The following is a 19,279-nucleotide window of genomic DNA, read 5'->3' as shown; positions in this document are numbered from 1 at the left end:
CCTCAAAAAGCACCACTACTACTACTTGCATTAGGACGGGACGAAGCCCGAGTTATGTTACCGAAAACATACTCATAATAATTAAATACAGTTAAAAAAAAAGTGCAGTCCTAATTTCTGCTCTATACGATGCTTCATCGATATCTACATACATTAATTGCTTATAAATAGTATCTAACTCTATAGCACCTTCAAATTTCCACCTAGAGTCTGAAATAATAGTAAAAACATACACTACAAAATAAACACGGGAAACTGACGGAAATAATCCGTCAATAACGCGCTTTTCCCGTCATAAACACGGGTTCCTGACGGTTTTTCCGTTAGGAATTGACGTCACTACGATTCGTCACGAAAACGGGTTCCTGACGGTTTTTCCGTCAGGATTTTCCATTTTTGACGGATTAGTGACGACTTTTCCGTCAAAGACCTAATCTATAATGGGCCAGAAAGTCAACAGAAAGTTGACTTTCCTGACGGAATAACCGTCGGAAAATTGGCATTCCTGACGGATTTTCCGTTAGGAAAGTCAACGGAATATCCGTCAGTAGTTTTCACAATTCTGACGGTTGTTCCGTCAGAAAAGTCTCCGTCAGGAAAATTAAAGGCAGTGGCTGGAAACAGCAGCTTGCTGCCCAACCACAATGCCGAATTTGCATTGTTTTACACCAAACTAATACAACCAAACCTGCAAAAAACCATATACAACCGTCGACCGCAGGAGCGGGAATCAAGACTAGACAACGAAATAATCGATAGGAAACCGAACAAGATTGGAAGAACGAAGTTGTACATAGAAAATTTGGTCAAATTTGTACAACGTCTCATAAAACAATGTCTTTACATACCAACTAAAATATTAAGCCACAATCATAAGTTTCTAACCTAAAGATAAAGCCTTAACATACTAACTTAAGATAAAGACTAACATAATAACATAGACGACGATACTAATTATTACCTAGAGGCTCAACGTGATCACTACCTCCAAAGCCATGCCCGTTATCCGCATAGTTGTCTCTACGAAAAGGGGTGGGAAACCTGAGCACGAGGGAGGGGGTTGAGATTGCTGCATCTGATCCCAAGCTTTTTGCATGGCTGCCATCTGCTCAGCTTGGATATGGTCTGTTTCTTGAGTGTTGTGCCTTTGTTCCTCAAGCGCTAGTCGTGTGGCTCGCTTATTGTTCATTTTGGTGGTAATTTGAGAAACCATGCTAGGAGCGTAAGAGAACGATCGACGAGCACCTTTGTTACATGGAGGTTCATACCACACTTCGGCCCCTACATCTCCGTTCTCGAATATCCTTGACTTCTTGTCAAAGCCATCGATAGTGTTGTAGTACGAACGGTACTCGTCCGGAGCCTCTCTAGTGGGCGTTGGTCGACTTACTCTTCCTTGTAAGCGGCCGGAAAAAACAACAAATAAGGAAAAAATGATATTATATTTAAAAATAAGGGAAGTACAATAAATATTAACATTAATAATGAGAGAAATATAATAAATATTAACTTACGTCGGTCTTAGCAGCTCGAGGATTAACCCACTTGCCCTTCTTGTTTTTCTTGGTCTTCTCAAACAACTTGTAGGGTGTGGCTGACTCGCCCTGAAAGTAGCATAAAAACATAAATTGATTATATTCGGCAATCAGTAATTCTAACCAATTTGTGAAAATAATAAATACAATACTTACCAATTCCTTGAAAGCATCGGAGCAACTCTTATGGCCTAGAGTGTGGGTGCCTAATGGTATCCCATCTTTAGCACCCGACTTTCTATTTGTCGTGTTTATTTTAGAAATTTTGGCAAATTCAGGATCTGATTCTTCCCTAACATTAAGATTTTCCCACCAAGTGTCGAGGACCCAATCGGGCTTTTTCTTTGAATATTTGAGTTCATTAACAAGCTTGGTAATCCGCCTCGTGACCGCCTTTTGCCATTCACGCTTAGCGTCATGGTTTTCGTCGACGGACATCACATGTTTCTATTTCAAAAACAAGTGTTTAATTAATAATAGAAAAGATGACTTTAATTACAAAAAAAATAAAAATTATTAACGTAAAGTAAATAATAGGTAACTTTCAAATTACCCTAAACCAAGTCCACATCTTCATGCGCTGTGCATGGCTCGCCTCACTCCATTTGGTGAAGTACCCGTCATATGTGATGTTATTAGTGAACGACCAAGTGACAAATTGTTTTACAAACTTGTCATTCCACCTGAAAGTTAAAACATACATAGATATTAGAAATTCAAATAAAATTACTTGAATGATATATTTTTCATAAAGGTAAAAATTAAATATTAGAACACTTACCATTGACCACCTTCTTGTGTTTGTGAGAGAATGATCTGCACGTTCTCTTGTTACGCTGTTGGATTCTGAACATCCGCGTCATCATGAATCTCTTCGTTCTCCTCCTCACGACGAGATCCCCCACTACTACTCTTTATCATCCTTCGAAAGAAATTTGCCATATACTAATTATAAACAATGCAAATTGTTAGTCCAACAAAAATGAAGTGTCATGAACACTAACTATGAGCAATGCAATCAAACAAACTCCTTACAAGTGCTTCAACTTTGATTGAATGATTAAAATTCATACATAAAAATGATTTGATTAAAATTCATACATTAATATTGTAGAATTACAACTCCCATCACTCATCACTATCACTACGAATCAAAAGAGGTTCATCATCTGAACAAAATATTCCGATTTCTTCCTCTTCTTCCCCATTTTCCTCTATTCTATTTTCTTCAACTTCAACTTCATTATCCTCTTCTTCTCCGACATCCCCGTCATATTCCCTTTCACCCATTTCCACAACCACTTCATATTCATCTTCACTTTGTGACTCTTCCACCAAAATTGGTGAAAATGAGTGATCTATGACAACCACATCCTCTTGGAAGACAATTTCGTCAACAGGAGCATCAACATGTGATCTTGCCTTGATTTTAAAAACCGCGGACCATTGATTACCTTTATTAGCGGTTGGATAAGGAGCATAACAAACTTGATCGACTTGAAAAGCTGCCACGAATGGGTTATGTCCACGAAGTTTTTTTTCTCATTTACATCTACAAGTTTGTATACCTTATGAATATTAAGTCCTTGTTGGGAATTATCAAACCAATCACATTTAAACAATATCACCCTATAAACCCTTTGCTCGGTATAATAAGCAAGCTTAATTACTTCATTTAGGGTTACATAGTAGTCCAACCCTTCTGTAGAATTCACACAAACCCCATTACTTAAGGTAGATTTTGAAAGATCAACTCCCTCCTTATAAGCTCGAAATTTATAGCCATTGATAGAATATCGTCTCCATGTCTTCACCTTGCTACTAGGACCTAATGTTAGAGCTATTATTCCCAAATTAGTGTGATAACATTTGTAAATCTCTTACAGGTTCACAAGGGTATACTTCGTATTTTAATCAGTTGATTAACGATTACCTAATAACGGTTGGCTTGCTATAAAGTTTGACGTTATTATCATACGATGGCGGTATTCAAACTGGTCCCTAAAGGTCACACCTATAGGATGTGTTTGAGAGATGTGGTTATAGAAATATAATCACATTGATGCCTTATATGACTAAATAGTTAGTCAATGTGTTGATGAGACAATTATTTAATGAAGATTAAATAATATTAGTTGAGACGAATTAACCGTCAATTCGTAAATTGAATATAATAAGTTATATTTAATTAAATGTATGTAATGTTAGCTTGGACGAATTAATCTGTTAATTCGTAATTAAATGTAATCGGTTATATTTAATATCAACAAGATGAATGTGTCATAGTGGTAATAGTGAGGGTACTCAAACCAAGAGGTCATGGGTTCGCTCCTCACTAGATGACAATTTACACATTTTATACATTTTTGGAATAACCGAAAAAAAGAGAAATTAACTCTCTTAATTTCGGTATATGGGCCGAAAATGTGACACCCCGCGATAAAGCGGAAAATATAACTAATAAATTAATGCGGAAATTAGTGAGATTTTAAGAACTTTTAAATTACTAGTTAAAGATTAGCACGCGGGTGCCAAAAACGAAATGAAACAAATACTACAATAGACATTAATAGGTCATTACAACCCAAGTCTAGAAAGCGGGGAAAAGATATCCCACGAATAAACAGATAAAAGGTTTCTAAATTAGAAACTAAGGTCCAAGGGTTTAGTTCTCGCTAGCCCACACGTCTCCCCCACGTAAGCATCTTCAAAACCTGTCATTCATGTAAACATGAACGCCACAGTCAGTGGGGAGTAACTCAAGGTTCTCCCAGGCCACAATATGTCGAAATGCAGGTAACAAACAACATTTAATCAAACATGTTAATCATGCAACATATACGAACAATAAAGAATAAGGAGATATGATGAACAATCATGGTGAAACCGGCATAATACTTTCTTAATAGAATAGGCATGGTATATGAGGATGAATGTACAATCAAGGAATAGAATCACTAAGTCAACCCACTCATGTGGACACGACTCAACAAGTGTAAGACAAATTACAAAGTATAGACTCAAACAAGACAAACCCTCTAGACTCCAACCTCTTGGTAGGACGACGATCATAATACGGTCCTAGTCTAAACCTGGCCAGACTCTCGGGATGGACGACACCCGATTCGACAAACGATACCAAATCGTATCCAAGACTCGAAATATGGTACACCTAACCGTGCCCGAAAGTCGAGTAACCTCAAATCGGAACCTTGCCACCTAACCGTGGCCCCCGGTCCGAAGAGGCGGAAGGAAAAATAGCCCAACTCGGAAACAATGGCACCTAACCGTGACCCAATGTCCGAGGGCAAATAAATAAGGAATGTCGAGTAGTCTCACAATGTAAAACGTCACACTCGAGTCACAAAAGGAGTAAGAATGATCATGCAAGCATCATATGACACGGAACCATAAATGTCACATTCATACTCATGGCTTGCATCTCACCATGAGTACAGATGGGAACATTAATCCCAACGATCATATCGCAACTAGAGGGCTTATAGCTCACCCCTAGTATCCGATAGGACCAAGACTCTCACAACAGAACGATACAAGGCATTAACAAGAATATGACTCTTCACAAGTAACCATTTAATAATGATAACTCATACTTGTCTTATATTAATAGATATTCCATTTTTTTAACTTAACATGCCGGTTAAATAAAATATCATGAGTGAAAAAGAATAATTTACGTTATGTGAAATTACGGAATAAAATGTGAACCGGGGTATGTGACTCATTCATGAGCCCACTAAACAACTATGAGGTTGGCCCGACACATAAAGCATGTCAAGCCCAACAATGGAAACATGTGAGATCTAGCAAGCTAATCATATAAGGCCCAAATAAACAAACATGACAAGCCCAATTATAAAATCATGACAAGCCCTATTAGAATGCCCCACTACACCTATATGGCCCAAAAACATATAATATAGAACAAGCCCGATTTGACACATTACTAAGTAATTGGACGAGTACATGAGCATATTTGAGACGGTAATTTAGATAATTAAATAATGGGATTCTAGAATTATAAAACATGACGAATCCAATTAGATAAACACCGCAAGCCCAACATTTCCAAATAAATGAGCCCAACAAATTAAGCCAAAGAAGCCCAACACTCAAAACTTAATGAATCCAACAACATAAGCTAAATAAGCCCAAAATGAAAAGGATGGTGAGTCCAAAAATTGAAACCAAAAGAATGACAAACAACTATACAAGGCATGTATAGTACTCAATCAGCATTCCAACTGACTAGTGCCCAAACCACCAAAACAGCCCCTGCAAACCGAGCCAAACCCGAACCATATCGAGTCATTCCAGCAAGAGTCCTTGGACATAACCAAGACGGAACCCGAACACAGACTATAGGAAACCATATAACACGAGATTACCAAATATAAACAAGACCGTCACCGACACGACTCAGAACAGTCCCGTTATGGGTTCCCATAAACCCGTCACAGCCAATCATTTGGAAACGGAAATTTATACGAAAAGGTTATCGTCAATACGACCCTATTCAACTAAGTTACGCACCCTACCATAACCTCCATTCACACCCGTCCCAAAACAGGGCTCCTGGTCTCCATCCCCTTGTCACGGTTCCCAGTTGAAGTACCCATAACTCACTCCCCTACGGCTATGCACACAGCCTGCAACGGGGCAACCCTAAGCCCAAACACGAAAATAGTCCCCAAGAGCTGCCCTACCCTTTCCAAAACAGAGTCCAACCACCCCTTCCTCCCGTCTAAAAGAGTCAGAAAACGAGTCCACGCAAGCATAGCCCACGACGGAACACGGGCTCAACACGGACCGTTCCAAACGCCAAAATAAGACGATAAATTACCATACAAACGCCAAACAGTATAAAGGTTTAAACTTTAATAAACAAGAACATTTAAAAGGACACATAAGACGGAAATTTCGACGATTGTCGAGTAACCTATCACCGTTACCTTATAACTTCGAATTCTCGGGTGAAAACGTCCAAGGCACGAGCTTGACTTCAGTCTTCAACTAGAAATGAGGAAAAACGAGTAATATGGGTCACAAACCTAGTTTGTAATAAGAAGCCCATTTCGAAACTAAACCAAAACATGAGCTTTCTTACCTAGAAATGAGGAGGAAGAAGAGAGGAAGCTAAAGGTGTAAAAATCATGAAATTTGGTTGAGAAACGGAGGGGGGATCTTGGTTGGAAGGTTGACGGAAATGGAGTTGAGTATGGTGAGTTTGGTGTTGCAGGTCGTTGTCTTTTACGGAAATAAGAAGAAGAAGAAATGAGGAAAGGAGGAGTACGCAGGTGTGGGGTTGGGGACACGCACAAGTAACAACAACACAATAATATAATAATAAAATAATAATAATAATAATAATAGTAGATATTTTGAAGGTGGGTGAATGTGTTGTTGGTTTTTGATTGGTCCGGATTAAAGTAGGTACAACATGAAATGTGACGGTCTAAAGTTTAGACGGAAATTAAGACGGAGATTATTATTATTACAGTCATTATTATTATCCGACCAAAAATACGTATACATATATTATTATATAAATCGTGCTTTAAAATATAAATTAATCGTACGTATATTTTTATAAAAATGAGCTTTTATATAATACGTTTATAAAAATCGTGTTTGACATAAAATTAATTAAATCGAGAAATTCAAAAATATAATAAGGTGATTAAACGGTTTAATAAATTTTAAATGTCAAAGTGAGAAATTCGCGGGTGTTACAATCACCCCATCTTTTAAAAAGTTTCGTCCTCGAAACTTGAAAGTAGAAATGAAAGGTTATATAAAATAAAACTGGAATTTTGGAATCCGTAACCAAAACATTTAAAAGGTCACTTATCGTAAGAATTAAAATTCTTTCAAAAGTTTCGAATAAAATTTTCCGACGGAACCAGATTCTCATCAAAGGAACGGAACTGTTCTCGTTACGTATTCAAGAACATCACATTCCAAATCAAAGATAAGGTCAAAAGGCAAATCATTTGTGTAAATCGAAAATCAAAATACTTTCAAAAACATTAACGAAGAGTTTTCAAAAGTATAAGTCTCATTCATGGAACGAAATTGCCCTTGTCGTGCACACAAGAACGCTAACTTTCCAAGTCAAAGACAGATTTAAAACAAAATCATTCGCCGACAAGCGTAGAACAAGTTATCAAACGTCTCCAATAACGAGTTCTAACCTCCGACCAACGTTAAAACCAAAAGAAAAAGGTAATCCACTCAAATTTTCTTTTGCTAAGGCCAAAATAGTGATAAAGGTTTCACTTTTAAACTCAAAAGGAGTCAAGTTTGTGAATAGATAACATCAAACTTTGACAAAGAAATCATAAATAGGTCAAATTTAACAGAAATTGGATAAACTTTAAAGAAATCTCGGGTTTAGTAATTAAAATCATGATAAATAAGTTTATATTCAAAGAACAAGTAGGGGATTAAATCAAATTTTTCATTTCCATATTTTTAAAATAGGTAAGGTTTGCAAAAGTAACATAAACTCTTAACACCGTATCAAAAATGGTAGCTTGAAATTTTAGACATTGTATAAAATGGAAGGCACTTTAGACAACATAAATAAAAAGTAAGCTAAGAGAGTCCAAACTTAACCAACAAAAAGAGCTATGAAGGACTTTATAGGGTAAGAATTAAAGTCAGGTCAACAAGGATGTCAAAGATAAAGTTTCACAGGTTACGAGTATCGAATTTAAAGGAGGAGCATGATGAAGCGAGGAAGAGAGGTATGAACGGAAATGCTTATGCTTAAAGAAGAAAGGAATTTAAACAACAAGGAAACGCTAGGTACTCAAATCTCAAGCAACAAAGTCATCCTGAACGGTTCCGAAAACTTCCTAGCCACAAAACTCATAACCACATAACTTCCAAGAATTTCCTCTAAGTACTTACACACTTTACTCCTATGCTATTCCGTGGGTCAAGGCACTCCACCGCAGTTGTGATTCCATAACTTTCAAATATAAATCATCTACCAACGATTTCCACGAGACAAGATCAAAACTACTAAAAGAGTTACACTCATAACCAACTATCGACCACCAGGAGTTCTCACTATGGTAAAATTCTTAATCAAAGATCATAATCCCAAGTTCTTTATACATTTCTAACACTCCAAACAAAATCTTATTCACACCCGAATTCACAAGCATAGCTGATCACATTCCCCAAATTATAACGATCACCAACCAAAAAGATAAATAGGTATCTCATACGAATTTTCCTACTCAACCTAACTTAAGTTCTACTAATCCAACTTCGACGAAAACAAGACTCACAAAGAATCCTCAAGGAGCATCTCACTCACTCTACAACGTAGCCAACAATGCCATCACTCCACTAAGGAAACAAGAGTAATAACCAGGTTCGGAAATGATAGGAAATTCCAAAAGGGATATATGAACATGTCAAGATGTGAGACTAAAAGAGTCGAATCATAAAGATAACCAGTTAACAACCAGTAAGAGATATTAGAATCAGGGAGGTATTCAAGACAAGGAAATAACGAGTAACTTTTATACTTATAAGAACCAAATCCAACCAAGGTATGAATGAAATGAAGGAAAACGATTAATGGTACGAAGGAGGATTTTAAGGCTTAAACCATACGCTTCCTAAGACTTAAGGTTCTCTCTAACAAGGTCACGCCTATTAGGGTATTATGCCTCCATAACAAAACAACCAAATACCAAAACAAGGGTCAAGGTAAAAATAAACGCTCACTTAAGGGTTGATAAATTGGTTAGACTCTTCGCTCACCTATCCCATCACATGTTAGGATTTCCCTAAAGCAAATCTACCACTCAAGTATAAAAGCACCATTTTATCTCAAGTACTTGACACCACCTCAATGTTTTTTTTAAAAACCAAAAATGAATTAACGAAGACCTCTCAACAAAATTATTAAGGAACAACTAACATCAAATCACATCACCAATCTATACGGGATCATTAACATCTAAAAATGGATTTCCTTCCAAATTCATATCCTAAACTTATCTCATGTTTACTCCTAAGGTGACGACGTTCAACCTACTAAGCTTTCAAATCCCAAACATAAACAACAAAGCCAAGTTCTATAACTTTAATCACATAGGCAACTCATTCCTAACACAAGGATTCCACCAATCAATTATACTCACTTGGTCAAGGAGCTAGGTATAAGAATCACTAAGTATGTCTCATCACATTACCTAAGGCCTTCTAACATCACAACATCTCAAAACTAGGGTTATTGGTCAAATACAAACAAACTCCATAAAAGCCAAATTATTCAACCAAGGCCAATATCCTACAAAAGAAAGAGAACTATCAAAAGGTGTTAAGGGAGGATAAGCGAGGAACAAAGCACAAGTTAAGAGGGTACAAGGGAAATTCCCAAGGAATAAGAAAAGAGAGTTTAGAAGAAGCAGACATTAAGAAGTAAAGAGCAAGGCAAGGTACATAAAGATGGAAAAACTTCGAGGGAGAAGAAGCGTTCTTCAAAAGTTGAACAAATCTTCAATGCTCGACAATAGGCACCAAATCTTGATCTTCATGTAGGTAAGCTCACGGTCATTGATTCGAGGATACAAAAATTATCAAATGACAATCAACAAACATGTTAGAACCTAACAAAGAGCAAACACACTACAGACTACCACCTTAGGTCCTTAAGTCTACCCATCTCTCATTCATTATTCAAGGTCAAGTTCAGTTTAAATTTGGGGTACACGTGTGTGCGTCGGGAGCAACATATGCTCGATACCAATCTGTGACACCCGCGATAAAGCGGAAAATATAACTAATAAATTAATGCGGAAATTAGTGAGATTTTAAGAACTTTTAAATTACTAGTTAAAGATTAGCACGCGGGTGCCAAAAACGAAATGAAACAAATACTACAATAGACATTAATAGGTCATTACAACCCAAGTCTAGAAAGCGGGGAAAAGATATCCCACGAATAAACAGATAAAAGGTTTCTAAATTAGAAACTAAGGTCCAAGGGTTTAGTTCTCGCTAGCCCACACGTCTCCCCCACGTAAGCATCTTCAAAACCTGTCATTCATGTAAACATGAACGCCACAGTCAGTGGGGAGTAACTCAAGGTTCTCCCAGCCACAATATGTCGAAATGCAGGTAACAAACAACATTTAATCAAACATGTTAATCATGCAACATATACGAACAATAAAGAATAAGGAGATATGATGAACAATCATGGTGAAACCGGCATAATACTTTCTTAATAGAATAGGCATGGTATATGAGGATGAATGTACAATCAAGGAATAGAATCACTAAGTCAACCCACTCATGTGGACACGACTCAACAAGTGTAAGACAAATTACAAAGTATAGACTCAAACAAGACAAACCCTCTAGACTCCAACCTCTTGGTAGGACGACGATCATAATACGGTCCTAGTCTAAACCTGGCCAGACTCTCGGGATGGACGACACCCGATTCGACAAACGATACCAAATCGTATCCAAGACTCGAAATATGGTACACCTAACCGTGCCCGAAAGTCGAGTAACCTCAAATCGGAACCTTGCCACCTAACCGTGGCCCCTGGTCCAAGAGGCGGAAGGAAAAATAGCCCAACTCAGAAACAATGGCACCTAACCGTGACCCAATGTCCGAGGGCAAATAAATAAGGAATGTCGAGTAGTCTCACAATGTAAAACGTCACACTCGAGTCACAAAAGGAGTAAGAATGATCATGCAAGCATCATATGACACGGGACCATAAATGTCACATTCATACTCATGGCTTGCATCTCACCATGAGTACAGATGGGAACATTAATCCCAACGATCATATCGCAACTAGAGGGCTTATAGCTCACCCCTAGTATCCGATAGGACCAAGACTCTCACAAATGAACGATACAAGGCATTAACAAGAATATGACTCTTCACAAGTAACCATTTAATAATGATAACTCATACTTGTCTTATATTAATAGATATTCCATTTTTTAACTTAACATGCCTAAGTTAAATAAAATATCATGAGTGAAAAAGAATAATTTACGTTATGTGAAATTACGGAATAAAATGTGAACCGGGGTATGTGACTCATTCATGAGCCCACTAAACAACTATGAGGTTGGCCCGACACATAAAGCATGTCAAGCCCAACAATGGAAACATGTGAGATCTAGCAAGCTAATCATATAAGGCCCAAATAAACAAACATGACAAGCCCAATTATAAAATCATGACAAGCCCTATTAGAATGCCCCACTACACCTATATGGCCCAAAAACATATAATATAGAACAAGCCCGATTTGACACATTACTAAGTAATTGGACGAGTACATGAGCATATTTGAGACGGTAATTTAGATAATTAAATAATGGGATTCTAGAATTATAAAACATGACGAATCCAATTAGATAAACACCGCAAGCCCAACATTTCCAAATAAATGAGCCCAACAAATTAAGCCAAAGAAGCCCAACACTCAAAACTTAATGAATCCAACAACATAAGCTAAATAAGCCCAAAATGAAAAGGATGGTGAGTCCAAAAATTGAAACCAAAATAATGACAAACAACTATACAAGGCATGTATAGTACTCAATCAGCATTCCAACTGACTAGTGCCCAAACCACCAAAACAGCCCCTGCAAACCGAGCCAAACCCGAACCATATCGAGTCATTCCAGCAAGAGTCCTTGGACATAACCAAGACGGAACCCGAACACAGACTATAGGAAACCATCTAACACGAGATTACCAAATATAAACAAGACCGTCACCGACACGACTCAGAACAGTCCCGTTATGGGTTCCCATAAACCCGTCACAGCCAATCATTTGGAAACGGAAATTTATACGAAAAGGTTATCGTCAATACGACCCTATTCAACTAAGTTACGCACCCTACCATAACCTCCATTCACACCCGTCCCAAAACAGGGCTCCTGGTCTCCATCCCCTTGTCACGGTTCCCAGTTGAAGTACCCATAACTCACTCCCCTACGGCTATGCACACAGCCTGCAACGGGGCAACCCTAAGCCCAAACACGAAAATAGTCCCCAAGAGCTGCCCTACCCTTTCCAAAACAGAGTCCAACCACCCCTTCCTCCCGTCTAAAAGAGTCAGAAAACGAGTCCACGCAAGCATAGCCCACGACGGAACACGGGCTCAACACGGACCGTTCCAAACGCCAAAATAAGACGATAAATTACCATACAAACGCCAAACAGTATAAAGGTTTAAACTTTAATAAACAAGAACATTTAAAAGGACACATAAGACGGAAATTTCGACGATTGTCGAGTAACCTATCACCGTTACCTTATAACTTCGAATTCTCGGGTGAAAACGTCCAAGGCACGAGCTTGACTTCAGTCTTCAACTAGAAATGAGGAAAAACGAGTAATATGGGTCACAAACCGAGTTTGTAATAAGAAGCCCATTTCGAAACTAAACCAAAACATGAGCTTTCTTACCTAGAAATGAGGAGGAAGAAGAGAGGAAGCTAAAGGTGTAAAAATCATGAAATTTGGTTGAGAAACAGAGGGGGGATCTTGGTTGGAAGGTTGACGGAAATGGAGTTGAGTATGGTGAGTTTGGTGTTGCAGGTCGTTGTCTTTTACGGAAATAAGAAGAAGAAGAAGAAATGAGGAAAGGAGGAGTACGCAGGTGTGGGGTTGGGGACACGCACAAGTAACAACAACACAATAATATAATAATAAAATAATAATAATAATAATAATAATAATAGTAGATATTTTGAAGGTGGGTGAATGTGTTGTTGGTTTTTGATTGGTTCGGATTAAAGTAGGTACAACATGAAATGTGACGGTCTAAAGTTTAGACGGAAATTAAGACGGAGATTATTATTATTACAGTCATTATTATTATCCGACCAAAAATACGTATACATATATTATTATATAAATCGTGCTTTAAAATATAAATTAATCGTACGTGTATTTTTATAAAAATGAGCTTTTATATAATACGTTTATAAAAATCGTGTTTGACATAAAATTAATTAAATCGAGAAATTCAAAAATATAATAAGGTGATTAAACGGTTTAATAAATTTTAAATGTCAAAGTGAGAAATTCGCGGGTGTTACAGAAAATTTGGAAGGAAAATATCTACCCTATTACACCTTATACTCGGTTTTATAAGGGTATGGGAGATCATTATTTTTCTAACCTAATTTTAATCTAGTTTTGCTCATCATTTCTCTCATCAGAAAATCACACAAAAACCCTAATATTTACAGAAAGTTGGGGATCTCATTCTAGCAATTTTTGAGGGGTATTTCTCGGAGCATCTTGGGTGCAACTGATAGGAGAATATCATTGTGATATTGTTCATAGGCCGAATTAGCTAGGACCGAAGGTTATTTCTAATTCTCTTTACCCTTTTGTTTATGTAATTTAATTTTATGACTAGCATTCATCATGATATATTCGTTATAGTCCTTAAATTCAAAGGGATGCATACAGATAAATCCCACAAGTGGTATCAGAGCCAAGGCCACGAATTTTAATTTTGATGATTTTCATAAAATTGTTTGTAAACAATAATTAGGGTTTGCGAAAAAAATATATAATCGGCTGGATTTTTTTTATCCGTGGAATTTTTTTCCTTCCGTCACGTTACTGTTCACGGATGAACAGTATTTTTATTATAAAAAAAAAATCTGTTTTTTTCCTTTCGGTTTTTCCTAGGAAAAACCGATCAAAGTTTTTTTCGGCTGTTTTTGTTTATGCCGAGTTGAAAAGCATCCGAGAGAAGAAAATTTTGTTTTTCCTATTACTGTTCACGTCACGTTACTGTTCACAGAGGACAATTTTTATAAAAAAAAAAAATTGTCTTGTTTCGGTTTTTTACAGATAAAAACCGTGAACAATATGAGAAACGGGCTGTTTTTTTTTTGTTCTTGCTGTTTTTGCCGAAAAAAAGGGCTTGTTTTTTTTCTTGGTTTAGCCGAGACATATAAAAAAAAAAAGGATTTTGTTTTTGTTTGTTTTGGCCAATATTAATTATACATTACCTTTACAATGTATGATTGATTGTTGTGAAACGGTTCACAATTTTGAGATACCTAATTATTTTAAAGCAGTTTAAAATATTGATGGATTAAATTCATATTACAAGTTTAATATGAATTAAGATTGAAATTAATGTGATTAATTGAGAAATTGTCACTTAATTTGTTTTTAAATAGGTGGTTTGAAAATTAATCTACATAATTAAAGAATTATGTCTTTCATGTTTAATTTATTTTAGTTGATGCATTTTATTTTAGTTGAATGAATCGATTGAATGGTTTAATTTACGTTTTTTTGCAATCGATTGTAATTTATAATACTTAGTATGGCCTTAGTTAATTATGTTTTCGTAATGAAGGAAACATAATTTTTATGTAATTATGAGATCTCGAATCCCCTTTATTTATTTTCTTTAGTTTTGGGTTTTGAAATTAGAATGTAATAAATAGGTTTATTATGTAAATTTTATTTATTGTATTTTTCAAAAGAAGACTAAAGATGGAGATTGGAGCTCACTCCCGCTACATGGATCAAGATGGAACATCAAGACAAGCTTCTCGGGTCCAAGGATGGATTCCAAACTTGTATTTAATGTTCATTTTGATAGGATAGGCCACACTTGGACTTTTATTGTTTTACGTTTTCATTCATATTGCTTTTCATTCACATGATAGTTTATGCATCATATTCCGCCTAAAACCAAACCACCTACTACTAAAATGCATGAAAATTGACTCATATAGATTATATGTTAGTTTTCATGGACATACAGATGTCACATACTTTATAAAGCCATCGGTAGGCATAATATGACCCCTTTTACGTTGGGTAAGTAGTTTGTGTTGACTTAGTTTATCTCAACATTATAGTCCGAAGAGTTTCTCGTGATTATGATGGACTAAAGATAGAATTTACAAAAATTTATCGACCAAGAATTCTAACGGTAGAATTAGCTAAAAGGTTAGCTTATCAATTTACAGATAATTGAGTCTTGGGATCATTTATATAATTCTTGAGGAAGGTCAATTGTATAAATGTTTTGAGTCTTCGCGTTATGACATTAGATCATTAGACTTAAATTAAAATCGATGCACATGCTTATTATTTATTCTTCTTTTCGCAGTGTAGAACACGTTTATTTTACTGTTACAACAAAATGTCTGGAAATAACGCAATCCAAATGCCTAGTGCCACACTTGGACGCGAGTCCTGGCTGAAAATATTCATGGACCAAATGAATCGCCACACGTCCACGAAAACGACGGGTCCAACTTTGCGGATCGGGAGGCAAAGATTACTAAATGCCGCCATTGCCGACGGTAAGCTCGTGTACTTAATCGAGCCAATACCGGTAAACCCAGGCCCCAATGCAGGAGTCAACGAGTCACTCGCTTATAGTGACTTCGTTATGGAAGCGGGTGCGATAAAGAACGTACTCATCTTTGCAATGGAAACCAATTTGCAGAGACGCTTCATGGTGCGAACAAGATTTTCACCACGCTCACTAACGAGTTCTCAAAAGCACCGAGAATCGTTACATATGAGCATACCTGTCGCTTCTTTTATGCGAAACTCCAGAAGGGCCAACCGGTTAGCCCACACATTCTTCACATGATTGAGAATGTCGAGAAGCTGGAGGTTCTTGATTGCAAAATCAGTGAGAGCATTGTCATTGACCGAATGCTTCATTATCTTCACGATGGTTTTGCCCTTTTCAGGGCGAACTACTACATGAATGACTTGAAAAAGAGTCCTCATGAGCTACACTCTCTTTTCGTACAGACCGAGAAGGAAATGAAATTGAGTGGGAGCATGAAGCAGGATGTTCTCACGATTTACAACAAGGGTAAAGGTAAGGGCAAGGCTCACGGCGACCTAGCTGTAGGTAAGCCAAAGTTTAAAAAGCCAGGAAACGGTAAGAGTGTGCCCGGTGAGACTAGTGGCTCACAGGGTAAGGCAAAGAGCAAGGGCGGTGACATTGAGTGCCACCATTGTCACAAGACTGGACATTGGCGGAGGAACTGTCCCGTCTACCGTGAGGACATCAAAGCAGGCCGCGTCGTTCCTGTTGGTATGTCATCTTATATTCATATGATTGAGATTAACCATGCAAGTTTCAAAACTTGGGTACTTGATACCGGTTGTGGTTCTCATCTGTGTAATCATTTGCAGGGCCTAAACAACATCATACCTCTCGAAAAAGGTGATGTGGACCTGCGAGTCGGGAATGGAGCACGAGTTGCTGCTGTCTCGAAGGGAACATATGTAATCCAACTCCCTAGTGGTTTTGAGTTATTTTTAAATAACTGTTCCTATGTACCCAGTTTGTCTAAGAACATTATTTCTGTTTCCGTACTTGGTAAAGACGGTTTTGCATTTTCAATAAAGGAATAAGCTGTATTTTCTCTTTCAATGAAATGATTTATGGCAAAGCAGTTTCCATCAATCAAATTTACATCTTAGACCAAACCACGAAAGTATTACACATGAATAATAAGAAATTAAAGGTTGGTGACAAAGATTAAACCTATCTATGGCATTGTCGAATGGGACACATAAATGAGAAACGCGTAAAGAAACTCGTCGATAATGGGACTATTCCCGCATTCGATTTTTCTACATATGGCACGTGTGAATCATGTCTCATTGGCAAGATGACTCGAATTTCCTTCAATGGTGTTGGAATGCGCGCTAGTGACCTATTAGGACTTATACATACTGACGTATGTGGACCTATGTCAATTACCGCTAGAGATGGCTATAGATATTTTATCACTTTCACGGACGATTTAAGTAGATACGAATATGTCTACTTAATGAAGCATAAAAGTGAGTCCTTTGAGAAATTCAAGGAATACCGAATGGGTGCAAACCAACCGGATAGAAAGGTTAAAGCACTCCGTTCGGATCGGGGTGGCGAATATCTTTCAAATGAGTTTGATCAACACCGAAAGACTCGTGGAATCGTTTTGATTAACTCCACCTGGAACACCTCAATTGAATGGTGTGTCCGAACGGAGAAATTGAACCTTACTTGATATGGTTCGATCCATGATGAGTCACACGGTAGTGCTTGATTCATTATGGGATTTTGCTCTTTTGTCAGCTGCTCTTATACTTAACCGAGGTCCGACTAAAGCTGTCGACAAGACTCCATATGAAATGTGGAAGGGAACGGTCCCTAACTTGTCCTTTATTCGGGTTTGGGGCTGCGAGGCTTATGTCAAGTGGAGACACGAGGATAAGCTCGGCCCACGATCGGTCAAGACATACTTTATAGGTTATCCAAAAGGAACATTTGGTCATTACTTCTATTCGCCTACCGAACATCGAGTTTTTGTTGCGGCTAGTGCGACATTCTTAGAGAAAGAATTTCTCGAGAACAAGACGAGTAATAGAACCTTCGAGCTGTCGGAGATTCCAGAACCAACAACCGAGGAACGGATGGAGGAAGTTGTTCCTCCAACTGTGACAGGGTTAATATTCCTGAGGAACCTAGGAGGTCGGGTAGAGTCTCTAATCCTCCGGACAGATACATTGGTATGGTCGAGGAGAATGACGTTTTACTCCTAGAGAGTAATGAACCCGCTACCTATAAAGGTGCTATGGCCTGTTCCGACTCAAAGCTATGGCTCGAAGCCCTGCAATCCGAGATGGACTGCATGTATGAGAATAACGAATGGGATCTAGTTGATTTACCTAATAAGGTAAAACCTCTACAGTGCAAATGGCTTTACAAAATAAAGCATTCTGTAAACGCGCAACCAGATACCTATAAGGCACGACTTATGGCAAAAGGTTTCACTCAAGTGCACGGAATGCATTATGATGAAATTTTTGCACCCGTAGTCATGTAACGTTCCATTCGGATAATCTTAGTGATTGCCGCTTTTCATGATTATGAAATTTGGCAAATGGATGTGAAAACTGCCTTCTTAAACGGTTATTTGGAGGAAGAGTTGTACATGGTGCAAACCGAAGGTTTCATAGATCCTGAACATCCTAAGAAAGTATGCAAGCTTAAGCGCTCCATTTATGGACTTAAGCAAGATTCTCGGAGTTGGAATCATCGTTTCGACCAGGTGATAAAAGAGTATGGTTTCACTCGATCGGTCGAAGAACCATGCTTATATATCAAGTCGAGTGGGAGCAAGATTGTATTCTTGATATTGTATGTTGATGACATACTCTTGATTGGGAATGACATTCCTCTCCTATCTTCGGTTAAAGAATGGTTGAAGAACCATTTCCAGATGAAAGATCTGGGTGAGGCACAGCGCATTTTGGGAATCCGTATCTACCGAGATAGATCACGACGGACGTTATCACTTAGTCAGGAGTCTTATTTGGTGAAGATTCTTGACAAGTTCAGCATGACCAACTCCAAGAAGGGGAACCTTCCAATGACGAATGGGATGCAGTTGAGCAAGTCTCAGTCACCCACGACGCCTGAAGAGATTGAGCGCATGAGTCGTGTTCCTTATGCATCTACAATAGGATTAATCATGTATGCCATGATATGCACACGTCCAGACGTGGCATATGCATTGAGTATGATGAGTCGGTACCAAAAGAATCCATGTACTTACGGAGGACTATGGATTGGGTATTGACTTATGGAGGAGATACTAAGCTATGCGCAACCGGTTACGCAGATGCTAGCTTCCAAACGGATCGAGATGAT

The 19,279-nt window shown here is 37.8% G+C and overlaps 2 long non-coding RNA genes across 2 annotated transcripts; both read right to left on the bottom strand.

The window, feature by feature from the left end:
* Positions 1-4,011: 4,011 nt before the first annotated feature.
* Positions 4,012-6,834, bottom strand: LOC141591208 (uncharacterized). The gene is made up of 3 exons (XR_012520735.1): positions 6,664-6,834; positions 6,509-6,569; positions 4,012-4,249 (listed from the first exon to the last, which is right to left on the bottom strand). It is a non-coding gene; the product is annotated as an uncharacterized LOC141591208 (long non-coding RNA).
* A 3,547-nt stretch (positions 6,835-10,381) lies between these two features.
* LOC141591207 (uncharacterized) lies at positions 10,382-13,165 on the bottom strand. Its single transcript, XR_012520734.1, has 3 exons — positions 13,033-13,165; positions 12,878-12,938; positions 10,382-10,619 (listed from the first exon to the last, which is right to left on the bottom strand). It is a non-coding gene; the product is annotated as an uncharacterized LOC141591207 (long non-coding RNA).
* Positions 13,166-19,279: the final 6,114 nt, after the last annotated feature.

The sequence above is a fragment of the Silene latifolia genome, chromosome 7 (assembly GCF_048544455.1).
Source record: "Silene latifolia isolate original U9 population chromosome 7, ASM4854445v1, whole genome shotgun sequence".
In the NCBI taxonomy this organism is placed as follows: Eukaryota; Viridiplantae; Streptophyta; class Magnoliopsida; order Caryophyllales; family Caryophyllaceae; genus Silene; species Silene latifolia.
The sequence above is the reverse complement of the archived record's forward strand: the minus strand, read 5'-3'. Positions and strand labels throughout refer to the sequence as shown.